Here is an 18,332-nt window from a genome sequence, read left to right as displayed (position 1 = left end):
CTAGTAATTAGTTCATCTACTTAGGCAGATTGAACATTAAGCAAGGGAGCAGCTTTGGGAGCTGCATGCTCATTGGTGATAGTGTGTCCTGCACAGGAAATGCCTTTGTCATTTTTAAGATAAGAGCCATCTACAAATAGTACTAAATCAGGACTCAGATTGGCCTGGCCATTCTGTGTGTACAGTTCTTACTTTTTATTGAAGGATATAATTTATACAGAAAGGTACTTGTTATGAGAGCTCATTTAATTTTCATGTGTGTGTATACCTCTGCATAGAGATGGAACAGTCCCTTTCCCAGTCAAAATACATCCCTCCTCATCCAGAGGTAACCACCATTCTGACTTTAAAAAAAAAAAAGTTTACTTATTTTGAGAGAGCAAGCGTGAGCAGGGGAGGGGCAGAGAGAGAGGGAGAGAATCCCAAGCAGTCTCCGTGTTCTCAGCACAGGGCCCAACATGGGGCTCAAACTCACGAACCATGAGATCATGACCTGAGCTGAAATCAAGAGTCAGATGCTTAACCAGCTGAGGCACCCAGGCATCCCCACCATTCTGACTTTTTTCATCATCAGTTAGTTTTTCTTATTTTTGAATATAAGTGGAATCATATAGTATATACTAATTTCTTATTGGCTTCCTGTGTGCCATATAATGCCTGTGAGATCCATACGTGTTTTTGTATGTATCAATAGTTTAATTTTTTATTGCCATGGGGCATTCCATTGTATAAATATTCCACAATATATTTATTCATTCTACTGTTGATGGACATCTGGGTTGTTGCTACTCTTTGCTATGAATAAAGCTGCTCTGAATATTATTATATATTTGTTTTGGTGGACAGATGCACTAATCTCTTTTGGGTATATTTCTGGGTAATAGGGTAGGCATGTGTTTAGCTTTAATGGGACCTAGGCATTCTTTGTGCTGAAGGTACCATTAAAAGTCATGGATTCCTCTTCATCTAGAAGGGGTAGTAAGTGGTGGGATTAAAATGTGAATGGTGTTAAATTGAGGTGCACAAAAAGGGTAATAGAAGGATTTCATAATCAGTATGACATAATTAGCTGACAGAGAAAAGCTGAGTGTTGCCTAGAAGGATCAGGGATTGCTTGGCATGTGGAATGTGGAGTTTGTATAGAAGTGAACATTAATCGGCCTAGTGTAGAAGCTTTGGTCATATGCTGCCTCCATATTCAGGCAGGGCAGGTTTATTATAGCTACCAGATTAAGAAATTTGTTCAGGTAGGGAATAAACTTCTGGTGTGAACCTCTGCCCAATTAACACTTCCTATCAGGCAGTCTCCTCTTTCCTGAATAATTGGAGAGGAAGGGGCACAGTTAGGGATATACAAAGTATAGAGTTCTACCTTAGCATCCCATGGGGATGCTTCTGGACTTGTTCTTAGTAAGCTCTTCCAAGGGCAATCCTGAAAACTCTCAGTCATCTTTGAGTTGGGGCCTTGAATATAAGGGAAGAGTTTTTATTTTGGAAGACAGGGAGTGTTTACCTATGAACAGATCATGACCAAAATTATTTAGTTTCAAATTTTGTAATTATTGTGTAATTATGTAGTCACAAACTTCCAGTTATTTAAACCAAAATTATGCCTAGTTGTAACTTTTCTCTGGATATTTTATGTCCCTTTTCTGCTGGTTTTATTAAGAGATATTTGAAGTCATCCTGTGAACAACTTAGATCGGGAGAACACAGCAATTAATATCTACCTGATGTATTAGTGTGGATTCTCATGGAAAACTCTAATTATTAAGATTATTTATTTGGGACATTGAGAAAAACATGAGTGTAATTTTATATATCCTCAAGTCCCATGATTTTTGCACATGAAGCAAGCAAGTACCAATTCTCCTTAACTCCTGGTTACTAAAGAAGACTACCTATATATCTACTGCCATAAAATATTTACTTGTGGAGGGAATGGAGGACAAGATGGTATTTAGTAGGAATATAATGCATTTAAGAATCATAATTGTGTTGACTGATATGAGGTCTCAAATCATTTCCCATTAGGTTTATCTCTTAGCAATGTGAACATTGCAAGGACAGATACAAATAGAAGGAGCCCATGTTCTTAAAAAAAAAAAAAAAAAGGATCAAACCTGAGATCTCTTCAATTTTGAGTAAGTCTTGGACAATTTAGGCAGGAGTCCATAAGGATCTTTTTGAATCTTGATAGGGCTAGTGTTAATAAGCATAGCCCTTAACTTTTGGATGAGGTCCTTATTCTTAAGCTATGACCCTTCAAGGTTTTCAGTGGAATGCTCAAATTTTTACCAAGCCACTCTAAGTTGGAGGTACATGAATCCTAAACTGTCTTTCCAGGATCGGGCAACTGTTGACGAGACTCTCTACCCAGCTGTTTCAGGCTTCCAGCTGTTGCTTTCCACTGTGTTCCTTGGATTTGCACCCAGCACCCATGCCCTTCAGAAGTCAGCTAAGGGTTTGAGAGTTTGTACACATTGAGGCTCTTCCACATCGCCTCCACATCTACTCCCTTCCTTATGGAATCTTCCCTGCTCTATTTTCAGCCTTCCTGAGAGCCCTGAACTCTGATTCTGATTTTTAAGCACAGCCAGACTGCCCCCTTTGCTTGAGTGTATCCTCCAGGATCATGGGCACTGGAAAGTGGCCGGATAAATGTGGATCTCAAGTGTGTTTTCCTTCTTTCAGGATACGAATGTTCTCCAACTCCTGCCTGCTTGTGATCACTTTTCAGTGCCTTCCAATGATTGGTTTTTGTATTTTGGTCAGATTTTAGAATTGTCCCTGGTCAGCGGGTTAGTCTGTTATAAGATATTTTAACATTACTGGAAGCTGGAATAGAAGCCTCAGTAAAGTGGTGAGGATAAGGTAGCTACACCTTTCTTTTCTTTTTTTTTTTTTTACAAATAGTTTATTGTCAAATTAGTTTCCACATAACACTCAGTGCTCATCCCCACAAGTGTCCTCCTCCATGCCCATCCCTCCTCCCCCCCACATCCATCAGTCCTCAGTTTTTGTCAGCATTCAAGAGTCTCTCATGGTTTGCCTCTCTCCCTTTCCCCCACCATTTCCGCCCTTCTTCTCCCCCTTGTTCCTCCGTCAAGTTCCTCCTAATCCTCCTATACGTGCAAACATATGATATTTGTCCTTCTCTGCCTGACTTATTTCGCTCAGCATAACACCCTCAAGGTCCATCCATGTTGCTACACATGGCCAGATTTCATTGTTTCTCATTGCCATGTAGTATTCCATGGTATAGATAAACCACATCTTCTTGATCCATTCATCTGTTGATGGACACTTAGGCTCTTTCCATGTTTTAGCTATTGTGGAGAGTGCTGCTATGAACATTGGGGTACATGTGCTCCTATGCCTCAGCATTTCTGTATCCCTTGGGTAAATTCCTAGCAGTGCTATTGCTGGGTCATAGGGGAGTTCTATTGTTAGTTTCCTGAGGAACCTCCACACTGTTTTCCAGAGGGGCTGTACCAGTTTACATTCCCACCAACAGGCTACACCTTTCTTTGCATGCCTTCTTCTTCCTTCTCTTTCCTCTGTCATCGATCTTTTCACCACTGGCCCTAACATAGAAAGGCCCTAGAATTCTGCAAGGAGAAAGGAACAGAGTAAGATATTGGGCTGAAAGGGTGACTTGAGAATTTGGAGAAGGATGATCCCCCACTGCCTGTAAGCCTCCTCTCACCAATGATATCCCAAAATAGGAAAAGGGTCATTCTAAATCTGGCTTTGGGCCATTTCAAAACTATGATGCACAGGCCCCATCCACACTCACCAAATCAATAGCTGATGGAAGAGCCCAAATGATTGCGATGGTGAGCCAGGATTGGGAACCATTACTTCAGGATAGAGACCCAAAATGCTTCCTGAATGAACAAGTGAATGAATGCATATGCACAATTGGCAACGGTGAGATCATTCCCCCAAGTGAAAATTGCCTCCTCTTCCGCAGGCTGGTTCTCATGTATCCTGAATTGTTGAGGGCTTGTCCGAGTGCTATGGAAAGTATCAGCTGGAGTGCCTTTTGACACTGATATATGATGCCTTGCTTCATGGGAAATAGTTCAGGAACAGCCAGGAAGTCTGAAGTCCGTTGAGAATGTGTTAAATGTGAGGTGTCCTGTCAGGTTTCTCAATCTCTCAACAGTCTTGAAATTTGTTTGTCCTTGTTCCAGTTTATATGCTCCTGAAAAAGGCCTTTTATTATCCGGCATCTGTCACTTAAAGATATCCTTAACTGAGGAAACAAACCTCACTTATCTTCAGAAGTGTTTTACTTGGATCGAAAAGCAGCTGAATCCAAATGCTTTATGATGCCTGAAAAATAACACCCTGAGGTACAGTTCTAAAGCAACTTTGAAATCTTCCCCTCTTATTAAGAGTCTTTCTCCTTTGGGAGGATAAGTTTTTAAGAGGTAATAATCTGGTTCTTGGCATTAACCTAAGACCCCTTTGCTATTAAACGTTGTAAACAAAGCTCTTGCTTGTAAGATGAACATACGTCAAGGTTCAGGGACTTTAAACTTCCCAATAAGAAAAGGGACGCGTGTTTCACCATGAATTGATAGCCTCATTCTGTGACTGCTTTCGAGGACTTTGGTCCTCGAACAGGGAGGACCACACGAGGGAGACCGTCCACAAGAGGGTTTTTTATGGGGACAAAAGGATGTGGTTCCCATTCTCTAAGTGCTCAGATGGCATGAGTTGTCCCCTAATAGGTTTCTGGAAGGTACATTGCTATAGCTTCACTTTGGCCACATGCGTTGTTGCAGGAACACTGATCGGTGATGGGAAGTGTCCGTATAGGTATTGTGATATCTCTCTTCTAAATCACAGGCAGTAAACCATAGCTTTGGTTTTGGTTGATTCTCCTTTTCTGCTACACCTTCACATCTGGATTTTCTCTCTTAGAATGCAACATCCTGCAAAGCAGCGACGATGATTGTGAGGAAAAAATGAATATAACCCCTAACACAAGACCATAGTCCTTTAACATACAAAAGTTTTTTGATACTTATTTATGATAATCGTATGCACCAATTTGGAGCCTTGTGAAATTATGGATTATACAAGCAGAGCTTGAACTAGACCTTCCTTGCCACCGATTTTTCCAATTGAAGAACAATTAGCGGGGCACCTGGGCGGCTCAGTCAGTTGAGCTTCCAACTCTTGGTTTTGGCTCAGGTCATGATCTCACAGTTCGTTGGTTCGAGCCTCATGTAGGGCTCTGCACCGACAGCACAGAGCCTCCTTGGGATTCTCTTGTCTCCCTTTCTCTCTCTCTTTCTCTCTCAAAAATAATAAATAAGCATTTTTTAAAAAGAACAACTAGGTAGAAAAGAATATCTATTTAGAAACCTTATCAACATATTTTCTTTTTCATGTAAGAATTTCTAAAGTTTTCACACAGCATTATTGTTTTATTTGACTTAATCATCCAGATAGGCTGGAGAATTAGGAAGAGAAGCAAAGCAAGGTTGAAATATGTTTGGGGTAACTAAAGAAGTTTAAATATGTACTTTAAACTCAAATTACATTGATCCTTTTCACATGTATATGAACATAAAGTTTCATGAAAGGGTCCCTAAATTCCCTGTTTTTATGGGATTCTTCCTTAATTTCTCCCCGCCCCCATTGTTTTTCTTTCTCCCTCAGAATGCTAAATAGCCTCCCGCTCTGGAGGGTAAATTAGGTGCATCTTGAATTCATTTCTTAGAACATAAGAAATCTTTCTCTTCCCCATGAGCTGTCAGTACCATTTATATGTTAAATGAAAGGCAACCCTTTTCCTGACGGAGGAACTCCAACTTTCTTCGGGGATTATCTAAACAATGTCACGTGTCCCCTTCCCTCCGTTCCGTCTTCACATGAGAAAGCATAAATCATGTAACCCAACAAATAAACACAATGGACATGTTATTTCTCTTCCCATAGAGACATCGGTTCTTTAATCTGCTGTTTCTCGCGAGCAGGCCCTCTTTAGAGGACTGAAATCCTGCTGTATACACAATGGTATTCTGTAAGTAAGAAGGCAGGCTCTGCTAGAACCACGTGTTAGAGAAGGTTAATGTAACATGACTACATGAATACCTCTTGCTCCTTTGCTTCTCTCATCCCGTTTGGCTATAAAAACCAGAAAGCATGCCTGCTGGAAGGAGCACAGCTAGCTGAGAGGGGAAAATCTAACCGTGAAGTGCTGGCAGTGTTCGGTGCCAAGAACCTGAGACTTTCTTTCGAGCGTGATGTTTCATTGTTAAGGTTTTATAAGACGTTAGCTTTGACCTATTAAGAAAAGGGTGATTTAGCAATGGGGGGGAAGGAGCAATTTTGTTCCATTCATTCTTCTCTAGTATAAACAAGGTATGAGGCTAATGCTTTCTTGGCATAACATGAAGCTCCGACCTAACAAAAGAGGGGCAATTAAAGCTCACCTGGCCTCAGAGGTCTTCTTTCCATAAAAGTTACTCTAATGACTGGTGCTCAGTGACCAAAATTGGCCCAGGATATTGGGTGGGACTTTTAATTGGTACAGAGCAGTTCTACCAAAATAAAAGTCATTAAACTGGCTGGAGGAAGCCTTAGAGAGAAACAGCAGGGTAGCCTCTTTGTGTGTCTGTTTTAGGGGGGAGCCCCGTGGATAGGGCTCTGCTTGTGTGAATGTTGGTTTGTGAACCCCTCAAGAAAATCCATGGGTATCTTTTGAAGTCTGTTTGCGAAAGGCCAGGAAAGTGCATCTTGTTCCCAAAGAAAATGGGTTATGCTGTGGTTTTATCATGTTTCTCTTTGGTCCACACGTTACCCAACACTTAACCCACGGAGTGCAGGCAGTGTAGCGAACCATTCTGGGACTCGGGTTCGGTAAGGCAACTGCACTGACCATGGTTAGGAGGCCTGAGCTGCGTACTGTGGAAGGCGTCAATCCTTCCATATCAAGTAGATAAAAGGAACTCTCTTTCCCAGTCTAAAGCTAGATAATGGGCAGTAAGTATGCCTCCATTCTAAAGTGAGATGCTAGCCCACTAACAGAGCACCTGCAGAGAGGGTAGTGATCACCTAGAGCCCAACACATATCTCGTTGATGTAAAAGGCTGATGCTGGATATTAGAATTTCTTAGGATTGTTTTGGGATGGTGGTAGTTTGGTGGGTCCCACCCAATGCAAAAAGCTGCAGGGAGACCACTTGGAGAGCTCGTTGTGTCCTGAGAGTTTGGAGAACCCACTGAGCTGTTGTCTTAGGAATCTCAAGGTGAGGAGTCATGGCATTTACCCTGAGGGAGCAGGGAAGAGAGAGGGAGAGCCACTGTCAGTTGGGAACTCCCTATACAGCCCTCCAAGGGGGAGGGGAAGGGGCATGGATCCTTGAGTGTTCTTTCATGGTTCAGAGGTGGGCAGCATGGGAGAGAGCCCTGCTGAAAACATTTTACATCTCTCCAAGAGGGCTGCCTCCAGCGGGGGTTGAACCACTAAATTCCCCGGGGCTGAGGGAAGAAATAAAACAACCAGTCAACGGGAATGCATATCATACATTAAGAGAGTTATATGAGCTCCGAAGAACCCAGAAATGCACCACAAGCAGGGTGGTCAGCTTTAACCATCATCCAATTTAGGGAGCATCAGCTGAAGAAAGCTGTAGCCCAGCCAGAGGAAACCAACCCCAGGTGAGACTGGTGTCAGTCAAGTAAGACCTTTTATGCTTCTGTCCTCTTCCCCTCCCCCTTGGTGGGCTGTACAGGGGGTTCCTTGCAACCTTTCAGCTTGGGAAGCTAGTGAGTTGGGGAGGGCAGACGTACAAGCAAAGAAACAGAAGAATCTTCCCACTACAGGTCTTCCTACTGCAGAGCTGTGATCTGTGAGAAGAGAGAGGTTTCACTTCAAATGCATCTCAGAATTCTCAAGGTAAGACGGAGCATTTCCCTCTTTGTGATTTCTTTGTGATTGTAAGTGATCAGAGGACTTTTTCTTAACTAGGAATGAGTGGATAGCTGTGGGGCCTGCCTATATTACTCACGATTATACTATCATCTAAGAATTCATGAGAATGTATCAAGTAACAATGTGATTATATTAGTTATCATCAAAGAGTGAGTGGATAAGCCTATGGGCCCAATTAAGATTTTATCCAGGGGCTGTACCAGTTTACATTCCCACCAACAGTGTAGGAGGGTGCCCGTTTCTCCACATCCTCGCCAGCATCTAGAGTTCTCTGATTTGCTCATTTTAGCCACTCTGACTGGTGTGAGGTGGTATCTCAGTGTGGTTTCGATTTGTATTTCCCTGATGAGGAGGGATGCTGAGCATCGTTTAATGTGTCTGTTGGCCATCTGGATGTCCTCTTTGGAGAAGTGTCTGTTCATGTCTTCTGCCCATTTCTTCACTGGGTTGTTTGTTTTTCGGGCGTGTAGTTTGGTGAGTTCCATCAACAGATGAATGGATCAAGAAGATGTGGTTTATCTATACCATGGAATACTACATGGCAATGAGAAACAATGAAATCTGGCCATGTGTAGCAACATGGATGGACCTTGAGGGTGTTATGCTGAGCGAAATAAGTCAGGCAGAGAAGGACAAATATCATATGTTTGCACGTATAGGAGGATTAGGAGGAACTTGACGGAGGAACAAGGGGGAGAAGAAGGGCGGAAATGGTGGGGGAAAGGGAGAGAGGCAAACCATGAGAGACTCTTGAATGCTGACAAAAACTGAGGACTGATGGATGTAGGGGGGAGGGGGGGATGGGCATGGAGGAGGGCACTTTGGGGATGAGCACTGAGTGTTATGTGGAAACTAATTTGACAATAAACTATTTGTAAAAAAAAAAAAAAAAAAAAAAAGATTTTATCCAGGGGGCAAGAAACTATTAGCCTCACACAGTGGGCTTGTATGGGGCTTCCAAGAATAATATGGGTTTTTTTTTCTGGGGCACCTGGGTGGCTCAGTTGATTAAGCACCCAACTTCAGCTCAGGTCATGATCTCACAGTTAGTGAGTGTGAGCCCCTGCATCGGACTCTGCTGTCAGTGTAGAGCCTGCTTCAGATCCCGTCTCCCTCTCTGCCCCTCCCCTGCTCACACATGCACTCTCACTCTCTCAAAAATAAACATTATAAAAGATTTTTTAAAGAATATAGGTTGTTTTTTTTCCCCTGATTTACCAACTACGAGTCAGTTCTGCTCAATCAACGAACCAGGGAGAATTGGGAAATTGCTTTGTAAAAGATGTTTCACATGCCTCTTCCGCCATCTGACAGATATTTTCTGCTCCTGAAGTGCATTTGGGTAAATAAATAATCACATAAGTGATTTCTAGAGCAGCTGAAAATGTCATTAGAGAATTCAGCGTACATGAAAACAAAGGGGAAATATGCAGATCCTTCAAGTTTCACGGACTGTATGTCAAATGTTGCTTTGTCCAGAACGCAGGTATGTTTCCTTACCTAGGTAGGACTGTAGAAGTCAAGTTAATAGGACTGTTTTTATACAGTAGAAAAGACCTGATGTGCAGAGCTATTAATGGTAGGCACACTGCCATTTTAATAAAGTCGCATTGTGAACAGGCACCAACACTTTCTGAGATCACTTGTAGGGTTGTTGTTGTTTTTTTTTTTAACGATGTGTTAAATTCTAAAACATCCAGTTACTAACCCGTTCCTGAAGTAGGCTTCCTTAGCACACGACAAGGCAATCACTTCATAACAGCGACACTCCCCTGGTGAGTGGAGCTAGCTGAGGTCAGGTGGAACATCTGGTCTTGAAGAATGTAAACTGGTAACATAAATTGTAAATAAAGATAAGGCTGTTTGTGCAGGAGGAGGCAGGAGACTCCCAGAACTCTGCAAAGCTCTGGAGAAGTGTCATTTCCCAATGCAGTCTAGGGAGTCTTTTGAAGGAAATGGTGATTAGTACAAAGGCTGAAGTCTATCTGACAATTAACATTTTATTTCTGTTTTTATTTGACTAATGTCTGCTCATCCACTTAGCTTCATGAGAGCAGGGACCCTTAACTATTGGATTTAAATGCTGCCCAGTCCTACCATCACATTTGACCTCTTTTCTTTCACCTTTAAAAGGCATTTCCTGGGCAAGGATAGCGTCTGCTGTCTCTTTCATCAACTCCCCCTACTCGGCCACCTACTCCTCACATCGCCATATCTGTCCCAGGGCACAGGGTGCGATGGCTGGCTTAGGTACATGCGCACGCTCTGCAGCATGAAGTGGCAAAATACTGGCCCTCTGAGCTCTGAAGCTTGTGCTTCCTGTCTTCCCAAGCACAGGGGATGCTAGGTCCCCAAGGCAAATCTAGAAGTGGGAGCTCAGCTCTCAGGAGTATCTTTTGTATTTTGCTTGGTCAGTTTTTGCTTGTAAGAGCGTTTATTTCAAGCTGCAAAGAAGTGTATTCTTACATTGGACCAGAGCCGGTTGGTATGTTTGAGAAAAGAAAATTCAGAAACAGAGCGCGAGCATTTGGTCTTTATACTGGGGCCTCTTCTCTTGCTTTTCAGCACTGACAACTCTGCCAGGCTTCTCTCTCCATTCCAGAAAAACCAGACAGTGTGTGTGAGTGTGTGTGTGTGTGTGTGTGTATGTGTAACAGGATAGTCAGTAAGGAGACAGTGCCACAGAGAAGAAACAGAGCATGCGCCCTCAATCCTGTTCTCCATCTGGTGTCCATGGGTCCCGTTCTACAACTTCCTATATCACAGTTCGCTTTTCAGCATATCTGTGTTTATAAACTATCCCTCCAACAAGTGATGTCAAACAATTTTTAAAAAACGAATGATTGCTGGTTTTATATTTTAGTTCTTGTGGTTGGCAACTAAACTAGAAATCCAGGGCAAGCCTTCCTCCCCAGAAGGTAAAACTAGAGGACTGGCCTTTCTTCCTTCAGAGAGACACATGGTAAAGAGACCTTTTAACAGTTGTTGATCTTAAAATGCACTTTAAAAATTTCAAGTAACATGCGTGCACGCGCGCGCGCGCAGACACACACACACACACACACACACACACACACACACACACAACATTAGTTATACTAATGGGAGGGCAACTTGAAAGCAAAGCAATGAGATCTTTTCATTCCTTCCAGACTGTGGTCCAAGGTGAATACATTAAGCATAGAGCTTGGGATTTACCTAATGGTTTTCAGAAGCCAACTCCATACTTTGATTAATGCTGCCTCATAATACCAATGATGTGTACCCCACTAAATCATTAGAACATTTTCCCTTGGTAATATATTAAAACCATACATTACAGGCTACTGTGGCTCTGGTGATAAATTGCTTGGGGGAGGGGGACAGGACGGGGAACACACCCAACTGCCTAAAGGCCATATTGTGCATAGTTGGGTAGAATTAAGCTTAGTTACTTTTCTATAGAATCTGTTTGCAACATCGAGAGTATTAAGAGGACTTTTGTTTTTCCCCCCAACACCAAAGAAATGCTCCCCAAATCTGCATTTCTCTTTTCCAAAGGACCAAAACTGTCAAACGAAAATGTATGTGAAAAATACTGAACACAGGTTATAAGTATGGCTTTTGGAATTATCAAAATTGATGGGTTTGAATTTCAGCTCTCTTATTTGATGGGCTGCGTGGTCTTGAACAAGTAAGTCATTTAGACTTTCTGTAAAATGCAGTGTGTGTGTGTGTGTGTGTGTGTGTGTGTGTGTAATGTCTACTTTGCAAGGTCACGGACAGGATGAGCTGAGATCACGCATGTAAAGTGGATAGCCCAGTGCCTGGCACTTAATGAGTCAGTAAGTGGTTGCTAATTGTTTCGGCAGGGACCTCCTGTTTCCCCCAGGACCTCCTGACCGACATTTCTATGTCCAACTTGGAATCTTCCCAAAAATTGCTTTGAGCTTCTTTGAGCGACCGGGTTTATATGGGAGTCAGGGTTAATGATCCAGGTAATGTCTACCCATTTGGAAATCATGTGGCAGTGTTGCAGGGCAGTGCTAAGTAACTGGTCTGGGGGGCCCTGCCCTCCTTAGTCCAGCCTCCTCACCTGTGAAGTGATGATTGGCCTGGCTATGCGATTTATGCACAGAGCATCCTGAGCTGCATATGGTCAGGATCTCAGGGAGCGAGGAATACTGATCATCCTAGTTCTTGTCCTTTGTTTTTTGGTTCTTGGTGCTGGAGTTAAAAGAAAAAAAAATAAAACTAGAGAGAGCTTTTATCACCAAGTTCAGCTGAAATGATTTGGTTTCACCATTGCAGATAATCTCTGCCAAACTGGTCCCAGCTGAGGCTCGGCACTGGTCTAATCTCTTAATTGGCAAAAGCCATGGTTACCTTTTGAAAAATGCCCCACTTAGGTTGTTATGGAAATCCACCTGTGCCTCATGTGAACAACTTGTGGGAAGAAATAATATTTATTACACATGTAGCATAATAACACAGATAAGGAATCTTTCTATACTTTTACCAACCTGAAGCATCTACTGTTTTCATTTGTCTAGAATCCTTTTCAAGTTTTTTTACTCTGTGAATACATAATTTTATATAATTACATTATTCCATAGGTATAATAATTAACATAGATTAATTTTTTGCATAACTAATATATGAATATATACATGCTATAAAAAGTAAAAAAAATAGAAGTGTTTAGTACTAACAGTGAAAGTCTCCATTACCTCATTCCAACCAGTTTTTTGTTTTATTATAAATTTTTTATTTTATTTTAACATTTATTATTTTTGAGAGACTGAGAGAGACAGAGAGTGAGTGGGGGAGGAACAGAGAGAGAGAGAGACGCACAGAATCCGAAGCAGGCTCCAGACTCTAAGTTGTCAGTACAGAGCCCGATGTGGGACTTGAACCCACGAACTGTGAGATCATGACTTGAGCCGAAGTCAGATGCTTAACTGACTGAGCCACCCAAGTGCCCCAATTATTTTTATAAAGTTTTTAAAATGAGATCATCTGCAAATGTTGTCTGTGCCTTCCTTTTATCCACATACATATCTTAGGGAAGACTTTCTATGCCAGCATGTACTATTAATAATAGCTTCCCATTTTCTGCTTTTTTTTGCTTCAGATTTTAATTTAAATTCTAGTTAGTTAACACATTGTGTAATACTGGCTTCAGGAGTAGAATTTAGTGATTCTCCTCCCATTCTTCACTTAACATTTTTGTACATGTTTCTTCATGTTGCCAAGTATTTTCAGAATTAGCACTTTGAGCAATAGGTGTGAGTGGAATTGAGACCCACATGGCTTATTTCTGGGACACACACAAAAATCTATCCACAAAAGGCGTATTATCTCAGATAAGTGGTACCTATTTGACCCTGAAGTGGTTGGTGAGTCATAGAACTGTTCAGTGGAAAGAGAGCCAGCCCATTCCCATTTCACCGCTGACGCAACTGAAGCTTTTCCCTACCTCTTCCTGAATGGAACACAGGATGTAGAGCATCTTGCAAATCTGAGGATGAGGACCACAGGCTAAGAAGGGGCCTGGGTCCCCAGTAACTTTTTTGAACAATTGTTTCAGTTCTGGGTTGCCTACATCCAGACTTCTTATTACATGAGAGAAATAGCCATCCGTTGGGTTTAGTCCCCATATAGTAGGGCTTCTATCACATGCAACCAAACATACCCCTGACTGACACAGCTATGTTCACTCATTCGTTTATTTGCTCACCGACCATTTACTGAGTTTTAGTCATGTGCCTGCAATGTACAGACTAGGCACATAATAATAATAACATTTATGGAATGCTTACTATGTACAATGCCTGCGCCATGAGCTTTCCATGTGTTCTCATGCAGCATTCACAATAGCCCTCTGAAGTACACATCATTTTCCTAATTCTGCAGATGAAGAAACTGAGGTGGTGTAACCCTCCATAGCTCCCATCTAATGAAGTCAAAACCTCGCTGACATTTCACTTCAAAAAACTGCAACTCTGTTTATCTTTTAAGGGAACAGGAAAGTGTCAGATTGGGGGATGGGAGGTGGGGAGTGAGGAGCCAAACAATATGATCAAATAACGATCTTTACAACCACACTGTGAAGTATGATTATTCCCACTGGTAAGTGAGATCCAGCAAGATCAAGTGACTTCAATGCAACGAATTCAGTCTGACTAACAGCTATTGGGCACCAAATTCTGGAGATTTTGTTTAGGTGCTGAGGCTGCACAGCCGTATGAGGCAAGGCCTGGCTATGATGAGTGCTGCAAGAGAGGCAAGACTTTTCTGGAAGTAAAGCAGTTGCAGAAGTTGTGCTTTTCCCGGCTGGCATCAATTACTGACTTTCTGTCAGCAGAATATTCCAGATGGGCTGGTTTCTATAAAACGCCTATGGGGAATCTCAGGGTTTAGGTTCTGGGGGAAGGGAAGGAAGGAAATTGGCCAAAGAGATTGTTTGAAAGGGCCATTTTTCAGTCTCTCCAAATCAGGTACAAAATAATGAACTGTCACAGAACACTTTCTATTTGTTAATTGTTCGAGTCCCCCAAGCACAGAGAGGAGAGCGAGCGAAGGCAGCCCTCTGCCACGTGATTGGAATCAGATTTGTTTACCAGATCAAAGCCCGGTGGGTAATGGAAACTCCAGGCGGGGAGCAGGCGGTGGGAGGAGTGGTGTGGCAGTGTCTACGCAGCTGAATACAGTATTCTCCGCACTCTGGAGCTTGAACTGCACCGCCTGGAAATGCCAGCTCTCTTCAGACTTGTCACAGGAGGGTCCGGGGGTCACCGGAACTGCTCAGGGATGCTAAGAACATTTAGAGTGAGGCTACTGGATCATGTTCCTTGCCTATGCTGTAGACAGCTCCTCTTAAGGGGAAAGCAACAAGCTCTTGGTGTGCAGCTAATTCTGAAGCTATTAACATTTCCTGATGATAGCTTTTTAAAAATTATTATTATTAACAACAGAAATTTCTTTCTTTTTTTCTTTCATAGTTTATCGTCAAGTTGGTTTCCATAAAACACCCAGGGGTCATCCCAACAAGTGCCTTCCTAGAAATTTATTTCTTATAGTTCAGGAGGCTGAAGTCCAAGATCAACTGAAGCAGCAAAGTCAACTGAAGGCCCTCTCCTGGTTGCATACTTCTCCTTGTGTCCTCACATGGTAGAAGGGGCAATGATGAACTTTCCAGAGGGTTCTCTGTATATCTGATGGTTTCTAAGGAAATATGGAATGCACATTGTTTTGGACTGCATGTTTGTATCCCCTCTGCCCAAATTCATATGTTAAAATCCTAACCCACAAGAGGCTGATATTAGGTAAAGGTAAGGTCTTTGGGAGGTAGATACGGTTAGATTAGGTCATGAGATGGGGACCTCATGTTGGGATTAGAGCCCTTATAAAAGAGGAGGTGACAAGGGACTTCTCTTGTGCTGTGTGTGTGTGTGTGTGTGTGTGTGTGTGTGTGTGTGTGGAAAGGAAGGTCATGTGAGAACATAACCTGGAAGAGGACCCTCACCAGAACCTCACCCTGCTGGCACCTTGATCTTGAACTTCTAGCCTCCAGAACTGTGAGAAATAAATGTCTGTCATTTAAGCTACGCAGACTATGGTAATTTGTGATAGCCACCCGAACTGACTATAACATATACTATAATGACTTAACTGAGAGCCAAAAGAAGTACTTCGAAACATTATTTATGTAGCGCAAAAGGGAAGGAAGGATGCACCACAAATTGATATCCTGGTCACCTCCAAGGAGGGAAGTTAGGTGAGTAGGGAGCTGGGAAGACTCTTACTTTAAATGTATTCTTTGAATTTTTCTTTATTTGTTTAAATGTTTGTTTATTTTTGAGAGAGAGAGAAAGGGCATGCATGTACACGAGCGCAAAGCCCAGCGCGGGGTTCGAACCCACAAACCATGAGATCCTGACATGAGGTGAAGGGAGATGCTTAGCTGACCGAACCACCCAGGCACCCCAGAATTTTTCTTTATATTGAGTCCATACTGATGTGTTACTTCTATAATTAAAATGTTTTTCTAAAAAGAAAAAAATCCTTTATATAGTACACATTAAAAGTGGTTCTTGCATTCAGTTATTTCAAATTATGAGAGTCTCTTTAATCCGTTAAGAGGACAACTTGGCATAATGCCATGTCTTGAAAAGCAATGTTTTCCATGACAAGATAGTTTGGGATTAGAATTCCCTTATACCATGGAGGTTGTTTGTACTGGCAGTGGACAGATAATACTTTGCAAACAATGGTTTGTGATTACTAAGTGCCTGGAGAATGGAGCAGCCCCCCAGTGCATGCCTGGTACTGCTATTAATATATCTTGCATCTTTTGCCTGCCCTGCGAGCGTTAACTGGTTCACTCTCAAGGGTGGAATGGATAAATTCTTACTGCAGTTGTAACCTGAGGTATAGAGAGAGGGTAAGGGCGTTTTTATTTTCATTGTCGTTTTTGTGGGGTTTGAGTTAACAGTCAGTGGAATAGGGTCTGGGAGACAAGACTTCTGTCTGATCACCAGTGGGATGCCCTTTATGTTTTATGTTCAGGGTCTCTGCTTCTGGGCTATGCTTGGGACATGGGCATCTTTGGTGAGGCCAGGAGTCCCTGTGTCTGGGGTCCTGCCTTCTTGGGCCCACTGTGGATAAAAGGCTTTAAAAGACTCTATCCCTTTCTACTTGAGAATTTTACTTTCTGTTAACGTTGTGTTTCCCTTGGAAACCTGACAGGAACACTGTGTCAGCTGTGTTATTACTGGGTATAGTAACTTCGGCAAAAATGACCCCTCGTGGTAAACTAGACTGAGAGAACTGGATACCTCAGAGGAAGCCATAGCTCTGGGCTTCACTGAGAGCAGGGAGACTCTGGACAAGTCCCTGCAGGGGCCTCTGGCAGCTATGCCCATCAGTTACTACGAGAGATATTGTCTCCTATGAGGCACGGGGGTCCCCAGCCAGGGAGGTTCCCACACGCACCTGGTGTGGTCTCATTTTCTTCCTGGAACCCTGGGAAACTAGGGAAAAGAGCCGTGATGGCCATGTGGACGGCTGCGTGGACTGCTCCCATGGGAAAGGAACACCACTGCCCCCCTGCTGGCAGGATTTCCTGTCTCGTATATTGAAACCACGTGTGGCTGACTGTGGTCTTGTGTGGCTGGATATTTAGGTGAGTCTCAGAAACACCCCCCCACCCCACCCCCACACACACATCCCGGGGGTGGATTATCAACAAAAACCTACACTCTACAGCCATTTCCTAAGGACCTGTGCCTCCCAAGGAGCTGATAGGCAGCCAGACCGGGACCCCTTCTTTCTGTAGAAGTCACAGACCTCTCCCCTTCCCGGTCCACTGGGAATGTCATCTTCTGAATCTCTCCTTGAAGGCTTTTGATGTTCCCATTTTCCTTCCTACTTAATAGGATCTCTTTTGGCAAGTACAGTCCTTTAATAAAACTGGAAGAGCCATTGCTTTCAAGCATCTTTGCTTTCTGCTCTGTAAAAACGGCCAAGACAAGGAAATAACTAAAGTCTATCTGCTGGGAATGGTGGGTGGGTAGGTGGATGGAGGGGGGAGACAGAAAATAAAACTCTAATTAGTATATATGAAAAGTCATGCTGCCACACTTGTTAATATTAATGATAAAAACCCTTTACATTATTTAGGGCTCAGTTATTTGCAAAGGGTTTTCGCAACCAGTCTCTCATTTCAGCCTGACAATACCTTGTCAGAGAAGCAGGCAGTGGTATGGTGGTAAATCCTGGGAAAGGAAAGGGAAGTCCTGCTTTATAACATTTTGCCTATTTCCGTGGTGTAAAAGCTCCCGGCACATCCAATTTTAAACCACCAGTGACGTGACCACTCTGAATTTCTAAATATTTAACAACTGGCTGGGGAGAGTTGATGCAAACTGGCTCCAGCACACTCCTGGAGGCAGGACATGTGTAATCACCCCCCAGTTTATAGATGAGCAAAGCAAAGTTCAGAAATTTTGTCCCAGGCCACAGACCTAGTAGGGGGCAAAGCTAGGAGCTTGAACTCATGTCTACTATTGTGTGCCCTTCTCTTGCTGCATTAAGCCTATCCTTCATGCTAGTAGCACATTAAAAAAAACAAACATGAATCCATTAACCACCAATAGGAAATGCCTACAGCTCCCTTCAAAGGTCTGCTTTATCTTCAGTCTTACTTTTCTCCTCTGTCTCCTTTAAAGAAAGATTCTTTCAATGCACAGAAACTCGATTCTCCCACTCTTCTGGGAGCATGCTCTACCAATCAATGCACTCCTCTGTCCTGCGTCTTTGAATCTCCTCCTACCTTCTCCCTGATCTATAACTCCCTTTGCAATTTCTTTAATTCAAAGCCAGTCCCCTGCCTC

The sequence above is a fragment of the Hyaena hyaena genome, unplaced genomic scaffold, assembly GCF_003009895.1.
Source record: "Hyaena hyaena isolate Hyena2069 unplaced genomic scaffold, ASM300989v1 scaffold_770, whole genome shotgun sequence".
NCBI lineage: Eukaryota > Metazoa > Chordata > Mammalia > Carnivora > Hyaenidae > Hyaena > Hyaena hyaena.
This window is presented reverse-complemented; position numbering follows the sequence as displayed.